Here is a 7417-nt window from a genome sequence, read left to right as displayed (position 1 = left end):
GTTTCTGACATGACAAGGGTCATAGGGCCCCTAAAACATAAAAGGAGGTGGAGGTACAGATGAAGATAAAGTTTTCATTGCACGGAGGGCAGAAGCCGAGGGGAATTCCACTCGGGGAGTGACTCTATTTTCTCCCAAATAACAGTACAGGTGAGGAGGAGGTGGAAACTGAGGGCCAGTTACAGGGCTGAATAAGAGACACAGCTGGCCAAGGGCCAACAAGAGTAATGTCAGGGGACCCGGGGCTCCAGCACAGCAGCGATGCTGTGAACCTGTGGTGGCAGCCATCTGCACAGCGGCGTGACCCGCCCTACCAATGCTCAGGGGCCCGGGGCCAGCAGGGAAGGCTGAAGGACTGCCCAGGTCCGGTGCAGTGGGCAGTGTTCCCGGGCCGGTGAGGTCCGTCCTAACGATGACAACGGTGAGGTTAAGGGAAAGGCGCTGAGTCAGGACCAAAGTCTCCAGCCAATAGTGGGGAAGGGACACTGGCAGCCACAGGATGGGGTGAGCCTCCAAGGAGAAGGCAGCATCATGGGAGGAAGGCGCAACAGAAGTCTAACCGGGCAGTGGGGGCCAGGAGAGGCCGCTCCGGCACTGTGAACCCACCCCATGACCGGAGGTGCGGCGCGGGAAGGAGCACCGCAGAGGGAGCAGGTTCTCGCGAGGAAGCAGGTTCTCGCGAGGGAGCCGGTTCTCGCGAGGGAGCCGGTTCTCGCGAGAACGCCAGGTCTTCTGAAGGCCGGAGCAACGTTTAGTGAGGAGGGTGAATGCAGAATAGTAAACAGAAGGGAAAGGTTGTGAGAAAGGACAGGAATACAGAATGCACAGAAGACAAAGATATGTAGAAAACTTATACTTTGGAATCCTTAATGAGGGATGTATAGATAATATGTGTTTCCTTTTTTTTTAATTATTTTTTTTAATGTTTATTTATTTTTGAAAGAGAGACAGAGAGGGGGAGACGGAGGATCCGAAGCAGGCTCTGTGCTGTCAGCAGATTGACCGATGCAGGGCTCAAACTCACAAACTACAAGATCATGACCTGAGCCCAAGTCAGAGGCTTAACGGACTGGCCCACCCGGGTGCCCCAGATATTATGCGTTTCTTTGTCAAATACTATTAATGGAGTGTTCTTGTCAAAAATCAAAAGCATAACCCAAATGTCGATCAAGAAGTTAATGGATAAACACAATGTGGTATATCCACACGATGAAGTTCTAGTACCTGTTACAAGATGGGTGAACCTTGAAAGCTTCGTGCTAAGTGCAATGAGCCAGACACAGAAGGACAAATATTGTATGGTCCACCTACGTGAGGTCCACCTACCTGCCTGGAATAAGCAAATTTATAGCGACAGGAAGTAATACAGAGGTTACCAGGTGGGGACTGGTGTACCGGGGAAATGCAGAGTTGGTGTTGAATAGATGCAGAGTTCTATCTGGAATGATGAAGTTCAAGGAATGGAGAGTAGTGATGATTGCACAACATTGTGGATGTACTTAAAGCTACTGAACTGTACATCTTAAATGATTAAAATGGTAAGTTTTATGGGCACCTAGGTGGCTCAGTCAGTTAAGCATCTGAGCCTTGATTTTGGCTCAGGTCATGATCTCATGGTTCATGGGATCAAGCCCCCCGTCTGTTCTGTGCTGACCACACAGAGCCTGCTTGGGATTCTCTCTCTCTGCCCCTCCCCTGCTCGTGCTCACTCCCACTCTCTCTCTCAAAATTAATAAACATTTAAGAAATGGTAAGTTTAATGTTATATGTTTTTTACCACAATGAAAAATAATCAAAACCAAATCTGATCATGCCATTGAATGCTATGCCCAAGTTCCAGGAAAACCAGAAGACAAAATCATGTATTAACTGGCACCACTGAGGTGCTATACAAAAATTCTTAATTTAAGAAACTCAAAAAACAACAAGCAGCCTGGCTCCTAAAAGAACAACAAAAACTCAAGGCAGAAACGGAAAAATAAAGAGAAAACCCATTCACTAAAAGAGGCTCAAAAGACATATCCACATGGACTCCTGATTTGAACGAAGTAATTGAGATCATTTGAACACTGACTGGATATTTAATAATACTGAGGAAGTACTATTAATTTATTTTGGCATAAGAATGATCTTGCGAGTAAGTTTTTAAAAGACTCTTTATCTCTTATTTTATTAGGAGCCTTTATCTTAAAGATACATAGTGGAATATGGGTGAACTGGCATGGTGTCTAGGTTTTGCTTAAAAACAATTGGAGATCCAATGTCATGGGTGAACACGAGTCTTCACAAATCAAGACTGTCCATGTGTTGTAATTGGTAGAGTTACTGGTGGTGACGTTTTCATGCAGGTTCGTTATGCTATTAGTCTCTCTACTTTTGAATAAGTTGGGAGTCTTCCATAATACAAAGTCGATGGAAAATGGACTTTGATGGGATAAGATGAGCAAAAAGATATTTTAATGTGCATAAACATAAATCCTACATTTGAACTCAGAGCAAGGAGGGGAGAGCAGGTGTCAAGAATTCAGGAAAAAATGGTCTAGGGATGTAGTCGGACCCAAGATCAGTACGAGCCAGGAACGGGAGACATCTGCTATAAAAGTCAATCCCACCTCTGGCCAAGAGTCCCCTCATATGACCTTCTGTGTCTAGGTTTGCAAAGGCATGTGTGGAGTAGTGTGCTCCGCTCTGGACCCCAGAACCTTCAGGGGTAAGGAAGCTATGCACTGCCAAGTTCAAGCTGGAGAAAAGAAGGCTCAGTTAAGGACACATAAGGACACAGTGGTGGAGAGTCCAGAGAGGCAGCTTTTGGCTAAATACAGGGATTTTCTCCGCATCAGCAGGTAGCATGAGACATCAAAGAGCTTTGATGTCAACATTTTTGACTCTATCAGGCCCAAGAATAGAGGAGAATAAATACACCCCCCTGAGGAAGCAGCACAGGCCAGACATGTCTCAGATATTTGTCTGGTCTTTAAAAATCAGGTGTGGGGGGACCTGGATGGCTCAGTCAGTTAGACATCTGACTCTTGATTTCCACTCAGGTCATGATCGCATGGTTCATGAGATCGAGCCCCACGTCTAGCTCTGTGCTACCAGTGTGAAGCCTGCTTAGGATTCTCTCTCTCTCCCTCTCTGTCTGCCCCTCCCCCACTAGTGCACATGTTCTCTGTCCTCTGTCTCTCAAAATAAATATACTTTAAAAAATAGATAAATAAAATAAATAAGAATCAGGTGAATTTACGTTCTATGCAACAATACCTGGAGCTGTCAAAGATGATGACCCAGAGATAGAGACTCATCTTGTGGCCTCCCCTACCACTAACACAGTATCCCATATTGGATGTAAAAGGAGATTCACCCCATGGTGAGACGTATGGGGTGTGGCTAGAGCCCCTGCCCCTTCCTAGCCCTGTACCTTTGAGTAAGGGAGTTAACCTCTAGGAGTCTCAGTTACTCAGCTATAAAATGTGACTGTTTATCCTTACCTTACTGAGTTTAATGAAAGGCTGTTACAATCCCAGCTATCATTTATGGCACATTTGCTGTGAATCCTGTATAGTCAGCTCTGCGATAATGATTATTTTGAAAACACTCATTTGTTCCGGCACAACCGATGTATGAGGGAGCAATTCGAGCATAATGCCAATTTCATGTTTGCTAATGGGGGACTTCGTCTGTGAGAAACAGTAGATACACCCAGCCAAACCACACTGGGTAGGGGCATGCCGAACACACTTCAAATATCTACTGGCTACCTCAGGTGGAAATGCAGGGTGTGTGTTATGAGCCACACCCATGCACATCTGGTGTAGCAACTTCTCATCTGATTTCACATATACTCCTGTCACTGCTTTACGATGCTTCACAAGCTACAGCCCTTCTGACACCCACAGACGCGAGGAAACTTTAGGTCTCTCTGATAATAAAGTGACGTATTTATCACAGTGTTTATGCAGTTCTTGGGCATTTAGTGTGTCAAACTGTGCTACCCTTTTATTAGGCCCCTATCACATGCATATATTTGGGTATGGGTGTGTGGGTCGCTGGTGAAGTCAGTGAGTGTTTTTCCCTTCACCCCATTTTCCCCTAAGCCCTGTGGTTTTATTGTGTGATTTTGCATAGCACGTGATTTTTAGGAGTGCAAATGTTGTGTTCCAGCAGATCTGGCTGTACTAAGCAATTCACATGCTTTCAATTTTCAATAACTCAGTGACATGGATGCTATTTTTGTCATCACATCATAGGTACTCAGTAAATGGCAGCTGCTGCTGGGACTAATAATCACAGTTAAATCAGCCCAGGATTGGGAAAAGGCCCCTTGTTCGCTGGTAGGACACTTGCCTCATTGATGGTCAAACAAGTGGATGATCGGTGGTAGGGTTTTGCCTGGGTGGTGTAGGCCCTTCCGTTTTTCTAGAGCCTCCCATTCTGCAGCCCTTTGACCAAGGAGATCAAACCAGAGGCCTCGGTGGACCAGCCCCCTGGTCATTCACCCATCAGACAGGTCAGGTAAGCCTGTGGCCTGACCCTTCCCTCCCGTTCAGCCCTAGGAGATGTCTTTTTAATCTTCCCTTTCCTCGCTGACTCAGTACCTTCGCTGAAAGAGCAATTTGCTGCAGAAGCTTCTTACAGTTCAATCAAATGCTTTCTGTAAAATCTGCGTGATTACTTATGGCCCAGATGTCTTCAATGTCTGTCACTTCCTGTCCTGGGTTCTCTCTGAAAAAGGCCCAAAATGAGTCATTGAAAGATTCAGGCAGTCGATCAGAATTTGCTCCGGAAGCCCTCCCAAGTCCGTGTCTCTATTTCTCCAGGCTTCCCTTCTGGAGAGCTCTCTGTGGAATAAGCGACCTCTTGAAATCAAAAGCTGAGAAACTCGTCTATTCATCTGTCACCGCCCCCGGTCGAGAGCCATAGCTGTGCTGTGCTGGGTGCAGGTGGTGGGGCACAGCTGACCCCATCCACTCTCATGGAGCATACCCTCCAGTGAGTTCACAGAAATAATATAACACAAGTCTGCCCATTTTAGACACATCTTCGAATTAAATTATGGGAAAGATGCCCACAATTTTTCCTTTTACTAGGATTTCAAGGGCAAAAAAAAAAAAAAAAAAAAACTGGCAGTTTACAAATCCCAGCTTTGTGGCCTTTTGCGTTTATCACCAGAAATGATTTGGTTACCTTCTCTCAGCCTCGGTGTCCTCATCTGTACATTGGGGACCGTACCCATGTTGAAAGGTTGCTGTGCAGATCACAAAGTTTATGGCACGTAAGTCATCCAGCACAGTGGCACTTGACATAAAGAAGCTGTTCATTGTCTCCCCCTTTCAATGCAATTGGCCCTTGGCCTTCAGGGTGGCAAGCATTTGGCACAGAGAATTCTGAGCCAGCACTTTTTGAATGTCCATTCCGTAAGGAGCACTTCTGGTTCACTTGGGATCTTCACTCAGGCACAGATATTTATGGATTGGGATCCAGAAGACAGGGGCGTAGCCTTGGGCAGAGACAATTTACCCAAAGGTCTTGGTGTAAGAGCCCGCCCATGCTCTAGCTCTGCCAGCTTGGCCCCTGGCAACTTCTCCATGGTTCTGGACGTGACGAAAACCAACCAGTCACTTTAATGGTGAACAGAGCAACACAAACCACCAGTCTTCCCCACCCACCCCTGCATTTGCTCCTCTGAAACTGAGTTTTCTTCATTCCCTTTAAATGGTCCTTTTAATCCATTAACCCATTTTTGACTACCTGCAACACAGATGTTTGCTTGCTGGCTTGTTTTTTGCCAGGAACTAATGACGGAATAACTCTGACATCAAGCCAATTCACAAAAGGTTTTTTCATTATGAAATGTAAGAATCGCTTCTTTTTTCCCAGCATCGTCCGGAAATGAGCTCTGAGGAACAACCACGTGTTACTTGAAAATCATGGCTTTTGGCTTGGACCTGGGCTGTGCAAGAGAATTCCAAAATGCAGTCTCTTCCCCCATGTTGGTACTTCCTGAGGACTTATCTGAACTGCATTTTAAAAATATTAAATGTGGGGCGTCTGGGTGGCTCAGTCGGTTGAGCGTTTGACTTCGGCTCTCATGATTTGTGGCCCCATGTCGGGCTCTGTGCTGACATCTCAGAGCCTGGAGCCTGCTTCAGATTCTGTGTCTCCCTCTCTCTCTCTCTGCCCCCTCCCCCATTCATGCTCTGTCTCTGTTTCTCAAAATTAAATAAATGTTAAAAAAAGGTTAAAAAAATATTAAATGCATTATCTCTAACCTCTCAACAACCCTTGGGAATAAGTACTATTATACTCAGCTAACAGATAAGGAAACTGAGTCCCAGAGAGATTGAGACCAAAAAATGTTTACCGGCAGGCTTCTTGGGATGGCCTTTCTTGACTGTTAGGTCCCCACGGAATTTGGTTTCAGGGCATTGAAATATGTTCATCTAATGATACTTAATCAAAATTGAGTTCAAAGATCCATTTCATTTTTTGTTAAATGCCTCTTTTCTCCCTGGTCAGCAGAGTCCCCACAGTAAGGGATACTGTCTGCATACTTCATTTGGGCAACAATTATGGGAGTCCCCTGGATGCTAAACTCTGGTCCAGCCACTGGAGACTCAGGTGACGATGACGGAACTGGACCCTACGGACATTAGAGTCCCACTTTCATCACTGCAGCCCTGGCTCCCAGCCTGGGGCCTTGTGCACAATAGGCATTCAAAAATGCCACTGACCGCATGAATGCCTGGGACTCAGGCCCCCTGTCCCCAAGACCTGATATGCCTATGCCTCAACCATCAGTGCCTCTTTGGGGTCCTCACCAGGTCCTTCATGATCACAGTCTCATCTGCTCCTTTTCCAACCCAGTAGCCCGAAAACAAACATGCCTTCATCAGATAACACTCTCAGATCTCCCTGCCTTTGAATGTACGATTCCTTCCTCCTGGCTTGGAAAGCCCATCTGACTCAAACCTCCACCTAAAGCCACCTCCTTTCTGAAGCCTTCCTCACCCTTCCAGAGCAGACCAAGTCCATTCCCCTGCACCATCCTGAAGCACCTAGTTTATAACTGTATTATGGTATTAATTGGACCACACTGGCATTAATTGTTGCCTTGCAGCCTTTAAAACCAGGCCGTGAGATCATGAAGGATAGATAGATAGACAGGCCCATGGTTTGCTCACTGTTGCATCATCTTATATCTGTTAGGAAGCTTCAAACTGCAAGTAATAGCCAACCCAATGAAATGGTCAAACACTAAAGACATCTGTTGTCTCACAAAATAATATAAAGTTGGGTGCAGAGACCCCAGGACTGCTTAGTTCAAGACTTTGATGAACTCTTCAAGAAACCAGCACCTTCCAGGGGCCCACTCAGCCATCTCTGTTAGCAGTACCTCTACTGTGATTACAAGATGACG

At 45.9% G+C, this 7417-nt stretch overlaps 1 long non-coding RNA gene across 7 annotated transcripts in view; it reads right to left on the bottom strand.

Annotated features, from left to right (window-relative positions):
- LOC144231622 (uncharacterized) overlaps positions 1 to 7417 on the bottom strand; it is a 438506-nt gene that overhangs the window by 344491 nt on the left and 86598 nt on the right. The gene's annotated exons all lie outside the window — the stretch shown is intronic.

The sequence above is a fragment of the Crocuta crocuta genome, unplaced genomic scaffold, assembly GCF_008692635.1.
Source record: "Crocuta crocuta isolate KB4526 unplaced genomic scaffold, BGI_CrCroc_1.0 scaffold260, whole genome shotgun sequence".
Lineage (NCBI taxonomy): Eukaryota > Metazoa > Chordata > Mammalia > Carnivora > Hyaenidae > Crocuta > Crocuta crocuta.
The sequence above is the reverse complement of the archived record's forward strand: the minus strand, read 5'-3'. Positions and strand labels throughout refer to the sequence as shown.